This window comes from Canis aureus, chromosome 2, assembly GCF_053574225.1.
Source record: "Canis aureus isolate CA01 chromosome 2, VMU_Caureus_v.1.0, whole genome shotgun sequence".
Classification (NCBI taxonomy): domain Eukaryota; kingdom Metazoa; phylum Chordata; class Mammalia; order Carnivora; family Canidae; genus Canis; species Canis aureus.
In genome coordinates this window covers 18,110,663-18,126,722 of record NC_135612.1, presented here as the reverse complement: position 1 = coordinate 18,126,722, position 16,060 = coordinate 18,110,663, and the positions used below count along the sequence as shown (strand labels likewise).

The following is a 16,060-nucleotide window of genomic DNA, read 5'->3' as shown; positions in this document are numbered from 1 at the left end:
TCCTACATTTAAAAGATCAGTTGAATGGAATAAAAACATGTTTGTGGGGCCCCTGGGTGGCTCAATTGGTTGAGTGTCTGACTCATGCTAAACATGGAGCCTACTTAAAAACAAGAATAAAACATATTTGTGAAATTAAAAGATGCCACAAATTCACTTTTGTCTTAACTTTATTAATTTCTACTACTTGAATATCAGTACAAAATCTCTGAATTAATCTAAAATCATAATGCTATTATTCCCTGGACAATTTTAAACTTGAAAACTTGATTTATATAATGTTTCCTCAGCCCAGAGTTATCACTTACTCTTGTCCTTTCCAGCCTATAAAATTCTAGGACTTTTTGAGTTCGAACTATGTTATATAGTTACAGAAGAAGATGTAAAATGCATTAAAATTGTTCTCAGCCTGTTTTGTTTGCTGAGACTGCCTTATTCTCAATCCCTGAGACTCAGATAAAACTTGACTCCACCCCTAGCTAAAGTGGTGACTCAGGAGAACAGGAAGAGTAGCACATCCTCTTGAGCAAGAGATTGATTCTCTTAGTAGAGTTGTTGAGAAAAAGGTCCCTTTTATCTGCTGAGGTTTTTCTGCACTGCCAGTTTGGAGGTGCTTAGAGCCTGCTTGCTCGAAGGGTTTGCCTGAGAATGAGGGTAACTCAGAAGCAAGCACAGCAGATTGGAGGAGGGGACTGTTTCTTAAAGACAATGTTGACTCTATCTGAAATGGGTCAAACCATGAACTTCCTTATTTTGCAAGTAAAGAAACAAAGAAAAAGAGAAGGTTATACAGGAAAGAAAAATTATAAAATACTACATGGCTCAGCTGTGAACAGTTTTATGTTTACGTTGTCACAACAATGTAAATATTGAATATGATTTAAGCAAAACTACAATATAATTATAGGATGTGGATGTGAGGATGAGAAAAGTGATAGATATGAAGGGGTAGTGGCAAAACAACACTAAATCCACATCTCCCATGTTAGGAGGTCAAAAAATGCCTAATTCTGCAAAATCAAGAAGCAGTATAAACATATTACCCAGAAATATGGCCCCAAATTACCCTTCCCTCTGCCCCCCCCCCCCCAAAAAAAAAAACACTGAAATATTCAGAAATCTTTGCTCTGGGCACTTTTTAGTCCCTTTTAATTTGGAAACTCATATCTTTCAATGCAAAATGTTCTTGATTTACTTATTTGATAATTTTCTTTTATCCATTTCCTCTTGTCTCCCTTTCTACAGTTACTCAGATGGGGCCTCCTGGACTGTTCCTTTAGTCCTCTGATTTCTAAATCTTCTGTCTTGTTATCCTCTCATTGTCTTTTTTTGCTCTACTGAAAGAGAGATCTCTGTGACAGAAACATTTCCTCAATTATTTTTTTATTTTTAAGATTTTATTTATTTATTCATGAGAGACACACAGAGAGAGAGGCAGAGACATAGGTAGAGGAAGAAGCAGGCCCCTCCAGGGAGCCTGACATGGGACTTGATCCTGGGCAGGATCACGCCCTGGGCGAAGGTGGCGTTAAACTGCTGGGCCACGAGGGCTGCCCCTCAACTATTTTTTTTAAAGATGTGTTTATTTATTTTAGAGAAAGCATGTGTGCACAAGAAGGGAGAGGTGCAGAGGGAGAGGGAGAGAGAGAGAGAGAGAATCTCAAGCAGACTATACTGATTGTGGAGCCTGACACTGTTCCAGCTGAATCCAAGAGTCAGGTGCTTCACTGAGCCACCCAGGCACCCCTCAACCTAACTATATTTCAGCCCTTTTATTATTTTTTTCAAAAAATGTCTGCTCTCATATTTTGAATTTTTAGGAGCTCTTTTTTTGTTCTCTTTAGATAGATGATAATCATGCTGTTCTCATGCTGTGGATACAGTATACTCTCTCATCTCTTTGGGATATGAAAGATAGCATTTCTGTTTTCTCCCCTCCCCTATGTTCATCTCTTCAGTGTTGGCTTCTATCTCCTTGTTTCCATCTTTGTCGTTCACACAGAGGCTCTCCTCAGATACCCAATGACCTTTGGTTTTCTAAGAGTGGAGGGATTAGACAGCTATGGGGAGCTCTGGGTACCTCTAGGCGTAGTATGTTGATGGGGGACTTTGCTCTTGGTTGGTATTTCGGGTGGTCTGTTTCACTGAAAGAACCCTGGTGTCAGGATTTTTAGGTTTTCTAGAATCACACTCCCTAGAGGTGACTTCGCCATTCCTAGGCCTAAGGAGTAGAGGTTGGAAGCAGGCATTACAGGAACCAAGTGCAGGAAGACAAAATAGTTGCTCTTAGAATTCCATAAGTCAAAGGTCACTTGAATTCCACTGTTTTTTACCCCCCTAGCTTTGATTTTGCCTAGTACCCTGTTGTCAAAGACGTTCTCTAGAATAAACCTGCCATTATCTATCTACCTGCATAATAGATCCATCATTCAGATTAGGGGAAGAGCTCTGGGGAGGTGTCTAATTATTCCCTATAAACACTTTGCCTTCACTCTCCTGCTTGATAGCCTCACAGTCCAAAAGTACCCATTGCCAAAAATTTGGAGGCTTTAGGAAATCTGAACTGTAAATTAGTTTCTTGACTTTTCCCACAGTTGCTTTCTAAAGTTTAATAGGTAGTTAATACTCCTGTGTCTGCTGTTTACTTTCTAAAATTTTCTTGTATTCTCTTCTGCTCTCCGTTCTTATGAGTTTGTTCTTTTTAAACAGCTTATCTCTCATTTTGATGAGATTATAGAAAGGAAGAAAACATGAATACAAGTATTTTGCCCTTTATTTTTACTTCGAAGTCTAATCCTCATTTGTCATTATTTTAGCTATTACAGCAAGCACTCTAAAGCTATGGGTATTAGGTATATGAAATATCTGAAGACAGTTATCTTTTAAAATGGTGACGGTTGAGCATATTTAGGCAAAACCATGGATATTCCTGTTTGGCTCTCATAATTTTACGCAATTGTTATTAACTTTTATATTATGCAATTTTTAAACTGAATCAGAAAAAGCTATTCTCCCATCTTCAAGGTCCTAAAACTGAATTATTCCCCATATTTTGACTTCAGTAGATAATTTCACTAATGCAGGCTACTTTATTTTTATATCTATTTTCACCAAAATACTTTTCTCTATGTTTAGTAAATTGCTTTTTCATGGCATATAAACAATGAGCAAACTCAAAACTATTTTCCTTACAGATCACATTCTATTATCAATGATGAAAGTATAGTTTAGTTGCACTTTCACGTACATCTCAACAATACAAATGCAACTTTATAGAATTTATGAAATTATTCTAAATAGTAAGCAGCGAGACATGAAATCTAGGTTAATACTTATGGTTATTTTCTTTTTTCAAGATTTAATTATTTATATGACAGAGAGAGTGCAAGCCAGAGAGCACAAGCAAGAGGAATGGCAGCAGGAGAAGGAGAAGCAGGCTCCCCACTGAGTAGGGAGCCCAGTGTGGGGCTCTATCCCAGGACCCTGAGATCATGACCTGAGCTGAAGCCAGACGCTTAACTGACTGAACCTCTCAGGTGCCCCATTATATTTACATTTTTGGGTTTCTTTCTGTGTCTGGCACAGAAAATTGTACCTTGAATTTGAATTCAATTTTATTTACCTTCAATAAATAATTATTGAAGTGCTGTTGATACTCAGTATAATGACCTTGAGTCAAAGTTACATACAAGAAATCTGAGGTGCCTGGATGGCCTAGTCAGTTAGGTGTTAGACTCTTGATTTCTGCTCAGGTGTGGTCTCAGGGTTATGAGATAAAGCCCCACCTGGGGCTCTGCGAGTGCAGAGTCTGCTTGAGATTCTCTCCCTCTCCCTCTGCTTCTCCTGCCCCCATTTACTCTCTCTCTCTAAAATGAATAAGTAAATAAAATCTTTAAAAAAAAAGGAATTATGTACAAGAAATCTAATAGACTAATAATAGTCTTTAGGTAATTATTATCAAAAACTTGACACCAGAAAAATGATTGACATTCTTCCTTCTAAAGAACATCAAGAGATGGGCACCTGGCCGGCTCAATCGGTGGAGCAAGTGACTTGTGAGTTTGAGCCCCCCATTGGGTGTAGAGATTACTTAAAAATAAAATCTTTTTTCTTTTTAACTGTTTTTCTTTTTTTTTAATTTTAAAGATTTTTATTTATTTATTCATGAGACACACACACACACACACACAGAGGCAGAGACACAGGCAGAGGGAGAAGCAGGCTTCACACAGGGAGCCCGACGTGGGACTCGATCCCAGGTCTCCAGGATCAGGCCCTGAGCTGAAGGCGGTGCTAAACCACTGAGCCGCCCGGGCTGCCCTTAAAAATAAAATCTTAAAAAAAAAAAAAATCAAGAGAAAGAAGTTTAGACTGGGTAAATTTTAAGTTCTTTCCTAAAGCTTAATTGCTTCATTTAAATGCTTGGCTCTTTGATACTTTGGAAATCTTCGATGTGCACTTGCATATTCATTATCTCATGTGTTTCTTGCCAGCACCAGGAGGCAGAACCAGTATTATTTTTCTTTTCTGAAGGTAAAGAGTTCTCAGAGGTCACCTAATTGGTCAAGGTTTCTTCCACATTGAGGTGTTTCAAACAGGTATATAGAATCTTCACTCACTGAACACAATAAAGACACGGTTTACAGGAAACATTTTCAGTATGTACATGGTATTGTACATACCATGTGATTCTGACAGATTTTAGTTCTCTTAAGCACTGGGTGTTATTCTGTATGTTGGTAAATTGAATACCAATAAAAATAAATTTATTATAAAAAAAAAAGAATATCAAGGTACACCTAAAGCTTTTATCTACCACTGTGAAACAAAATTGTCACTAAGAACTAGATTATAAGTCCTTTGAAAGCAAAGAACATTTCATTTTCTCGCTCATATCTCTTCATCAGCCTAGACCACTGATGGACTAAAAATAGATGTTCAGTGTCCTTGTTGGTTGAATAATTGACAGCAGTTTCCAAATGGGCTTATCTGTTCCAATTTAAAATGGTTTTTATTAAAATTTACTACATGGGTAATGTTAATTTATGTTACTTCAATGAGTCAGATCTATAATTTACATTTTTCTGCTGGTTAGTAAGTTTTCCAAAGTTGTTTAGCAAAATAAACATGATATGCAGTGAACCACAGAAATCAGAAAAGTCACTAACAAACTTTACTTTGTTTATTATTTTATCAGTTTCCTCTATCTATTCTGATGTTCCAGAAATATATGAATCTTAATTATGTTTGTTTTTGAATCTTGGATTTTATTTGGAAGAGGTGATCATTCTCACTAACAATTTATTCTGCCTTCAACTTATATTAGTATAAAATGTGCATTTGGAGTCTCTCCATCAGGAAACACAGCAAACATCTCACCAGAAAAACAGCCCAGAAACAAATATGCTTGGGGCTCACTGATCTGTAAATACAAAATTAATCATGTTCTGCTACTTATTCTACTCTCATGTGATTTTTAGCTTCTGCACGATACTTGAATATTTATAACTTTGTCTATAAAACAGAAATAGTACCTCCTGAACAATTACAGGGAATAATCAAGAAAATAAATTTTAATACTAAAATATGTGTGTGTATAGATGTAATGAGTCATGATTGATTAAAAAAGATGATCAAGCATCAAATTGTATGTGGGATATTATTGGTCACTCTAAAGAATTAAAATTACAGCCTTAGAAATAGTTCTTCTTTAATTCTCCTCAAAATTAGGGAGAATGCTTTCTGTTTAAAATTTTAAACTATGAAGTCTTAAATATTTAATATTTAATGAAAAACAAGTACGTCATATCAAGTAAACAATAAGAGTCTTGCTAGCCGTCTTAGAGTTTGGTAAACAGGCTCCCAGAATTACTGAACAATCTAGTTCTTAATCTTTCCAAATACACACAGCTGTTGTGTTTAAGAGTGACGAGTTACCAATATGGCCTCTTTACTGGTGCTTGCTCTAGACATATGCAAAATATTTACAGTGTAATAAAAGAATCCACACAACCCAAATGCTTTGCTAGAGTTAAATTCTATAGCCCTCTCTTTTTTATTTTAGGGGAAATGTAATTATCATTTGGTTAGAATCAGAGAAGTAAAAACTACAGTTCCCAAACCTGCCTTGTTTAAATGTGTTTATAAATATTCTTTCTTTGTAAATTTGGAAACCATCTCTTTCAACCCTCTACCTGCAATATACGCATATATTTGAACAGATTTTGCTATTGAAAAAATATACAGAAAGGAAGTCTACACAGCTATAGCAGCATTAGATGTTTCAAAATACTTAGAGTAGCTGATAAAGATAATCAAGTTTTCTTAGAAATTGGTTCTTCTAAGTTCTTTATGCTTTATTGAGCTTTCATTTGGTGGGCCCTGTGAAATATGCTAACACCTTGTAGGATATTTTAGTTATCTATTGGTGTTTCCAGATGTATATCTTGGGTATTAAAGGTATAGGTATAGGTATTTAATGAAAATAGGCAGAAAAGATTGACAGTCCTGAGTAGGCGTCAGCAATCGATCAAAAAGTTCATCTCAGTCAGACTTAGAACCAGCAGACTGATCCTAGTCTCCAGTGCATTAGATTTGGCCCAAAGGGGCCATATATTTATCTGGACTTAAAGTTTATAACCTATGGAATAGTAGGATGAATAGTTGTTCGTCTCATATCTGATAGGATTGATGTGATTTTTGTTTTCCAGACCTTGAGAGAAGTATTTTTATATGCCCCAAATTCTAAAGTGTTCATAAATTGGCATTATAATCTATGTATTACATTTTCCCCATAATGCTAAATTTTTTCATGCAGACACATTGAGCTGTTTAGATTGAAGATATTTTAGGGTGGCTGAAATAGTTTGGTATTGCCACTGACCATGAGTTTCAACTTAGTGTCTTACTATTTTTTAACCACACAAACTGCATTTTTTTCTCCCTTTTTCTTCTTTTTCCTGTACTTAAAGGAAATAAGGATTTAGAATTAGATTGACCTAAGTTGATTTGACTCCTCTTTTATCACGACACTTTCAATCCATTGAGAATATTGCCAGCTCTACCTTTAGAGTAGGTCCAGAATGCCATCACTTTCTCCAACTTTACTACTATAATACTAATCTAGTCTTCCATCTGGGCAATTATAGTAACATCCTAACTGGTCTACCTACTTTCCTGATTGCTTCCTACAGTTTATTTCCACATCAAAGTGATCATTCTAAAAGATAAGATAAATTGTGTCCCTTTACTTTATTTTTTTTAAAGATTATTTATGTATTCACAATAGAGAGAGGCAGAGACACAGGCAGAGGGAGAAGCAGGCTCCATGCAAGGAGCCCGACATGAGACTTGATCCTGAGTCTCCAGGATCACGCCCTGGGCCGAAGGCAGGTGCTGAACCGCTGAGCCACCCAGGGATCCCCAAACTGTGTCCCTTTAATGCTCAAAATCCTTCAGTGACTTCCCATTTCATTCATTCCAAAGTTCATTGGCCTCTAAGGCCCTATATGAGTGACCTCTTTTCCTATTTTCCTTCTCTCACTCAATTGCAGATACCTTGGCCTCTTTGATATTCTTCAGATACACCAAGGAATACCCTTTTGCATGTGCTATTCTTTTTGCCTTCTGAATTCTGTTCCCCTAGATATTCTCACGGGATTTTCCTTTACTTCCTTCAGACTTCGGCTCAAATGTTTTCTTTTCTAGGAAACCTTTTCTTATTATCTTCTTAAGTAGCAACATAACATCTGCTTGCCATTTTTTTTTAAACTTCTCTGTAGCACTTATTCCCAATGAATGTATTATACAGTGGACCCTTGAACAGCATAGATTTGAACTATGTGAGTCCACTCGTGGATTTTTTTTCAGTAAGTATAGTATTATACATATAGTTTCTCTTCCTTATGATTTTCTTAATAGTTTCTTTTCTCTAGTTTATTGTAAGAGTTCAGTATATAATATATATAAAAATAGGTATTAATTGACTATTTATGTTATTGGTAAGGATTCTGGTAGACCATAGGTTACTAGTAAAGTTTTGGAGGGGGAGCCAAAGGTTATAATCAGATTTTCTTTTTTTTTTTTTTTTTAATTTTTATTTTATTTTTTTAATTTATGATAGTCACATAGAGAGAGAGAGAGAGAGAGAGAGAAGAGGCAGAGACATAGGCAGAGGGAGAAGCAGGTTCCATGCACCGGGAGCCCGATGTGGGATTCGATCCCGGGTCTCCAGGATCGCGCCCTGAGCCAAAGGCAGGCGCTAAACCGCTGCGCCACCCAGGGATCCCATAATCAGATTTTCAACTGCATTGGGGGTTGGAGCTTTTAACTCCCCATATTATTCAAGGGTCAGATGTATTACTAGTGGGAATTGAAGATGATACAACCATTCTGGAAAGTAGCTTGTAATTTTTTGAAAGCTAATCATACAACCTAGGCATTTGCTTTTAGATATTTTCCCAGGAGAAATGAATAGTACACAAAAACCTATTCACAATCATCCATGGCAGCTTTACTCATAACAACCCCTAACTGGATACTATGTAAATGTCCGTCAACAAGCAAATGGATAAACAGATGGTGTTGTATCAAAAAAATGGAATAATATGGAGGGGGGGGGTGTAAGGGGGAGAACTAATTATAGATACATATAACACTGATGAACCTCAAAAAGTTTACATTAAGTACCAGACCCCAAAAGAATACACTCTTTATAGAATATTCTTGAAAAAGTACAACAATCTATCATGATAGAAGGCAGATCAGTTGCCTGAGGTTGAGAGTGGAGGCAGAATGGACTGAAAAATTAGGGAGGCTTTGGTTGGGGCAGGGTGCTCTATATCTTGTAGTGTTGGAATATGCACTAAGTATACATTTGTTAAGATTGTACACTTAGAATGGGTGTATTTTATTATATATAATTCAATAGAGGGTTTATGTTTTCAAAGATGTTATTTATTTTTGAGAGAGAACGTGAATAGATGGAGAGGGTTAAAAGATGGCTTCATAAGAAAAAGAATGTAACTCATGGCTGAAAATATTTTTTTTAATTAAAAATCTTAGAAAAGGGTGAGTGTCTTAGGGCACACCATTGAAAAACCCGATATTTTTCTTTAGACCCAACTGCACTATGTGTTACAATTCAGTATGTCTGGTGAAAGCATCCTGGTTAGCATGATAAGAAAGCTTAAGAAGTCACCATGAAATCAAAACTCAATGATTTTTGTTAAGCTTATGAGCTAGTGCAGAAGCTCTGACCTTCCTGAACATAAAGTAGTGTCCTAGAGAAGCCATCATCACAAAAAAATAAAACCCAAGGGGCTGGGGAGGTGGTGAAAAGGGGGGGGGTGCTAATACCAATCTGGCTTCTTTGCTGGGGACTCTTGTTATCTTGTTCTGTATTTATCTAGTGCTGTATTTAGAAAAGACTAAATCAAAACTATGAAATTAAAACGTGATGAGTGATTAAAAGCTGTAAGAGAAAAATAACTTGTTGTATACAAGGGAATCCCTTCTCTCCCCTTAAGGCTGTCAGCAAATTTCTCACTAGATACTTTTTAGGCCCGAAAGGAGTGGCATAATATATTCAGGTGCTGAAAGGAATAAATTCCAACCAAGAATACTTTACCCAGCAAGGTTATCATTTAGAACTGAAAGGGAGATAAAGAGTTTTTCAGACAAACAAAAGCTAAAGGAGTTCATCACCAGTAAACAAGCATAAATAGAAATGTTAAAGGGAATTCTTTAAGCTGAAAGGATAGGGTACTCATCTGCAACAAGAAAAGTATGAAAGTAAAAATCTCACTGATAAAGGCAAATATATTGAAAAGATACTAGATTAATCATTTATAAAGCTAGTATGAAGGTTAAAAGAAAATAGTAAAAAAATAACCATAACCACAATAATTACTTAAGGGATATACGAAATAAAAAGATCGTATACATAAAATTGGGGGTGCACGCAGTAAAAAATGCAGTTTTAAAATGTGTTCAGGTGTAAAAAACGGGAACCTTTGTGAACTCTTGATGGAAATGTAAATTGTTACAGTCATTATGGAATACAATATGGAGGTTCCTTGAAATACTAAAAGTAGAACTACCATATGATTGAGTAATTCCAATTCTGGGTATTTATCTAAAGAACAAAAAACACCAATTTAATAAAATGTCTGCACCCCTATGTTCATTGCAGCATTATTTGCAATTGTCAGTATATAGAAACAACCTCATTGTGTTTCAGTGGATTAATGGAAAAAGAGGATGTGGTATACATATATACAGTGGAATACTGTCATTAAAAAAGTGAAATTTGGCCATTTGTGACAACATGGATGGACCTTGAATGTATCATGCTAAGTGAAATAAGTCAAACAAAGACCTGTACATTATGATTTCACCTATATCTGGAACATAAAAAAGCAGAAAACCAAAATAAACTTCATACAGAAAACAGATTGGGAAGGGTATGAACAAAATGGGTTCATCATCCCAGGGGATGATGAGTTATCAACTTCCAGTTATAAATAAGTCATGGGGATGTAATGCACAGCATGGTGACTATAGTCCATAATGTGTTGCATATTTGAAAAATGCTGAAAAGATCCAGCAAGTTTTCATCATAAGAAAAAAAAACTTACATAATTATGGTAACTAGACTTATTGTAGTGATCATCTTAAAAGATACATAAATATTGTATCATTATGCTATACCCCTGAAATTAATATAATGGTGTATGTCAATTATACTTCAAATAAAAAACATTAAAAAAAAAACCATGATGAGTGACAGTTGTGAGAGACAACAGCTGTGGCATTAGATTTTCATCTTGTCAGGCCTGAGATCTGTATTTCAGGTCACTTTTTTCCATTGGCACTGATCCTGAAGGACAACAGTTGTCCTTCTGTTAGCTATTTGCTAACCCACCTGTTGCCTCCATGAGCTAAAGTTTAAGAAGGTTGCAATGGGAAGTGAGCCATTTCAGCGATCTTGGTTGTTTAGGGCATTCATATAGCATTTAAGTTCAGAAGTTTAAGCAAAACATTATCTGGTGTTATCAGCAATATTAGTAGTATATGCTGTTATTACCACTCTAGGTAAAAAAAAAAAAAAAAAAAAAAAAACCTTCAAATTATAACACATGGTTCAAATGCATGCCAACAAATAATACAAATACAGATAGAATAGATATAAATTTTATATAAATATAAAATAACTTTTTTCAGTTATATAAAAAATACAGTTTTTGAAATAGGTATACCTATTATATATATAGTTGAATACTAAGGAATTTCAAGGCAAAAGAGAATTTATCTAAATTTTCCTTCTTGATAAATAGCATAATTTAATAGTCATGAATCCATCCTCTACAAAATAAAGTTACTAGTAAATGATTAAACATCAGTAATTGGGTACCTCCATACAATAGAATAAATATTATGAGCAATGAAAAGGAAAAAACTCATGATACATGCAAGAAAATAGATAAATCTTATATGCATTATGCTAAATGAAAAAAGCCAAATTCAAAAGGCTACATACTCCCTGATAACATTTATATGGCAATCTGAAAGAGGGAAAAATAAATAGAAAGGATTAACAGATCAGTCATTGCCAGAGGTTTGGGGAAGATTAGGCTCTGACTTCAAATGAGTATGAAGGGAATTTGAGGAGTGATTAAATTATTTTATCTGATTGTGGTTATATGACTTAAGTGTCAAAATTTACAGAATTTTGCACTAAAAAGTCTAAAAATTACTGTATATAAATTATACCTTAATTTTAAGAAAGAAAAAGTCAGTGTTTTCATAGAACTATTTCCCTCCCAAATAGGTGTCTTAATGTGAAGGAGGTAGTATTGGTCATCACAGATTTAAAAGTCCTCATTAGGGATCCCTGGGTGGCGCAGCGGTTTAGCGCCTGCCTTTGGCCCAGGGCGTGATCCTGGAGACCGAGGATCAAGTCCCACATCGGGCTCCTGGTGCATGGAGCCTGCTTCTCCCTCTGCCTGTGTCTCTGCCTCTCTCTCTCTCTCTATGTGTGACTATCATAAATAAATAAAAATTAAAAAATAAAAAATAAAAGTCCTCATTAGACTCTAAATGTACCAAATGAGTCATCAGGCTGTACTATTCATGGAAATTGAACTGTGTGAACAGCAATATTTTAGTAAGAATATAAACTGTACAAAGAGTTGTAGATGTTATTGCAAGGCGTTTTTTTCTCCACTTTTGTCTTCAGATTTGTTAAGCATAAGAGGTATTGTATATTTGAATTTTGCTCTTTTACACTTGGAAAATTAAGACACTTGTCTGAAAGACCAGGAATTCTCTGCTAATAGTAACTCACATTTGGTTTTGGAATGCTCTATGCATGTTTTTTCTATGCATATTTTTTAATACCTTCATAAATGGTCAAAAGTGGATAGATTGTTTAGCTTGTGCATATTAATACTAGTTCTCCAGTCTAAGAATGTATTTATATATCTATTTATTTATTATTTTATTGTACTCTAACATCATTCTTACTGGTAATTTTTCTACATAAGGAGCTCTTTAGTAATATTTATAGAGTTGGCATTTAGTACAGTATCTGGAAGAAGAAATCAAGAAGGAAGTACTCTTTATCAGTTTCCTTTTTATGCTAATTTCACTATCATTTTTGGAGTCACTCAGGGTTAAAACCTAGTTATTGTTTATTCCATCCTCTTTCTTCTCCCCATATCCAGGCATTTGCCAAGTCATGAGGCTCCTACCTCTGCTTTGTCTTGTAAAGTTACTTCTTCCCCATGTCACTGGTAACTTCTTGGTGGTGCCCCATACTGGTTGTGTACATGAGCCAGGGAAGGTATTAGAAAAGGAAATACAGATATTTAGACCCATCCTAGAGGTGCTGAATCAGGATCCCTCAGTAGAATCCAGGGATCTGTAGTTTGTTTTTTTTTTTAATTTTTTTTTATTTTTATGATAGTCATGGGGGGGAGGGGCAGAGACATAGGCAGAGGGAGAAGCAGGCTCCATGCACCAGGAGCCCAATGTGGGATTCGATCCCAGGTCTCCAGGATCGCGCCCTGGGCCAAAGGCAGGCGCCAAACCGCTGCGCCACCCAGGGATCACGGGATCTGTATTTTTTGACACTGTCCTAGCAAAATGCAGAAAGCTGCCTAATTGCAGTACCTAGATAACATCTGTTCTCAGAAACTGAGAGATTAAGAGATGGTAATGTGAGAAGTGAAATGAACACATCCATGTAAATTAAAGGTGCTAGAGAGAATACTGAGCCACAGGGGACCATGTTCTCCCCTGTCCCTCCTCCTGGCCCCCTAGTTCAAAACATCTGATAATTAGCTTTTTGCCCCAATTCAAAACAAAAACACAAGATTTTCATCCAGAGTCACTGAAAACACTGGGGGAACCAACCTATGGCAACCTAGTAGCACAAGGGGTTGTTGATGCCCTAAAATAAAATTATTCTGGAATTTACCCAGAAGCATATGTATCCTAAATTGATGCCCCTTTCTAAATATAAAAACACAACCAAGATCCCTAGACATTTGAAAAACCTGCAAAATAAATTAAATGCATCAGGAAATACATATAATCATGGCATAAGAAAATACAAATAATTCAGGGAACAGAAAAAAATTTTTTTAAAGATTTTACTTATTTATGAGAGACACAGAGAGAGACAGAGACATGCAGAGACATGGGCAGAGGGAGAAGCAGGCTCCTCACAGAGAGCCCAATTTGGGACTCGATCCCCAGACCCGAGGATCTCACGCCCTGAGCCAAAGGCTCAACTATTGAGCCACCCAGGTGTCCCAGAACAAAAAAAAATTTTTTAGAAAGTCCTAATAAGCGGCAGCCCTGGTGGCCCAGTGGTTTAGTGGGCCTGGAGACATGTAATCATAACTATACTACATTCTCTGCCATGAAAAATATTCATATAGTCTTAGTAGTGCCAATGTTTATTTTTTATCAGTGTTAAATCTTAGACAAACCCCAGAATAGTTGGGATATATAAATGTTATCAGTCCAAATAAGGTAAGAAAGGAAAGATACAGATGACAGAATTTAACAGATACAAAGAGAAAAAAGTGAGGAGAATGGCAAGGAGCATGTGTGCCCTTCTAACAAAGTAGATACTTATATTGTCTGTCACAGATTTTTAAAAAAGTCTTCTGGTCTCCGGGGTGGCTCAGTTGGTTAAGTGTCTGCCCTTGGCTCAAGTCATGATCTCAGGGTGCCTGGGTCGAGCCCTATGTCCTACTCCCTGCTCAGAGAGGAGTCTACTTCTCCCTCTCCCTTTGCCCCTCCCCCCTGCTTGTGCTCTTTCTCTCTCAAGTAAATAAATCTTTTTAAAAAAAATCTTCTGAGACTTAAATATTTTATTTAAAGTCATAGGTGATATCAGAGACCTAAATCTTTACCTATGAAAGATACAGGAAATCAATGGCAATATACTTCCAGGCACACAATATGTCCTCGATAATGTTACTTCTTATCTCGATCAAAAACTCTTTAAGAGGGGCACCTGGGGGGCAGTCCTGGTGGCTCAGCGGTTTAGAGCAGCCTTTGGCCCAGGGCGTGATCCTGGAGACCTGGGATCGAGTCCCACGTCAGGCTCCCTGCATGGAGCCTGCTTCTCCCTCTGCCTGTGTCTCTGCCTCTCTCTCCTTCTGTGTCTCTCATGAATAAATAAATAAATAATCTTAAAAAAAAAAAAAAAAAAAAAGAGGGGCACCTGGGTGGTGCAGTTGGTTGAGCGTCAGACTTTTGGTTTTGGCTCAAGTTCTGATCTCAGGTTTGTGAAACTGAGCCCTGAAGGTGTGGAGTCTGCTTAGGACTATCTGCATCTCCCTCTACCCCTTCCCCACCCCCCCTCCCCAGGGTCATGTGGGTGAGTACGCTAGCTCTGCTCTCTCTCTCTCTCAAATAGATAAATCTTTTTTTTTTATGATTTATTTATTTATTCATGAGAGAGAGAGAGAGAGAGAGACAGGCAGAGGGAGAAGCAGGCCCCATGCCGGGAGCCCGACGTGGGACTCGATCCAGGGACTCCAGGATCGCGCCCTGGGCCAAAGGCAGGTGCTAAACCGCTGAGCCACCCAGGGATCCCCTCAAATAGATCAATCTTAAAAAAACCCACAAACATCAAAGAGGGGTGCCTGGGTGGCTCAGTCAGTTAAGCATCTGTCTTCAGCTCAGGTTGTGATCCCAGCATCCTGGGCTGGACTCTGCCTTGGGCTCCCAGCCCAGCAGCGAGTGTGCTTCTCCTTCTACCTCTCCCCCTGCTCATGCCTGTTCTCTCTCTTTCAGATAAATAGAATCTTTTTTAAAAACCAGTAGAGAGGGATCCCTGGGTGGCTTAGCGGTTTGGCACCTGCCTTTGGCCCAGGGCACGATTCTGGAGTCCCTGGATCGAGTCCCACGTCGGGCTCCCGGCATGGGGCCTGCTTCTCCCTCTGCCTGTGTCTCTGCCTCTCTCTCTCTCTCTCTCTATCATAAATAAAAAAATTAAAAAAAAAAAAAAACAGTAGAGAGGGATCCCTGGGTGGCACAGCGGTTTGGCGCCTGCCTTTGGCCCAGGGCACGATCCTGGAGACCCGGGATCGAATCCCACGTCGGGCTCCCGGTGCATGGAGCCTGCTTCTCCCTCTGCCTGTGTCTCTGTGCCTCTCTCTCTCTCTCTCTGTGACTATCATAAATAAATAAAAAAATTTTTAAAAAAATTAAGAAAAAAAAAAAACAGTAGAGAATTACATATAAGGGGTACCTAGGTGACTCAGTCAGTTAAGTGTCTGACTCTTGATTTTGGCTCAGATCATGATCTCACGGTCATGGGATGGAGCCCCTGGTCAGGCTCCTTGCTTAGCCAGGAATCTTCCTGTGTGCCCATGAACCCTTCTCAAGTAAGTAAACTTTCAAAAAAAAAAAAAAGTTACATTTAAGTACGAAGACCTCACTATGACATTCATGATTCACTATAGTAACTTCAAAACAGCTACTTTGTTGTGTTTACTCCTCCTTATATGCTCCCTACTCCAGCCAAATGAAACCGTAC

The 16,060-nt window shown here is 37.4% G+C and overlaps 1 long non-coding RNA gene across 3 annotated transcripts in view; it reads left to right on the top strand.

Moving 5' to 3' along the window:
• LOC144293829 (uncharacterized) overlaps window positions 1-16,060 on the top strand; it is a 130,075-nt gene that overhangs the window by 41,467 nt on the left and 72,548 nt on the right. The gene's annotated exons all lie outside the window — the stretch shown is intronic.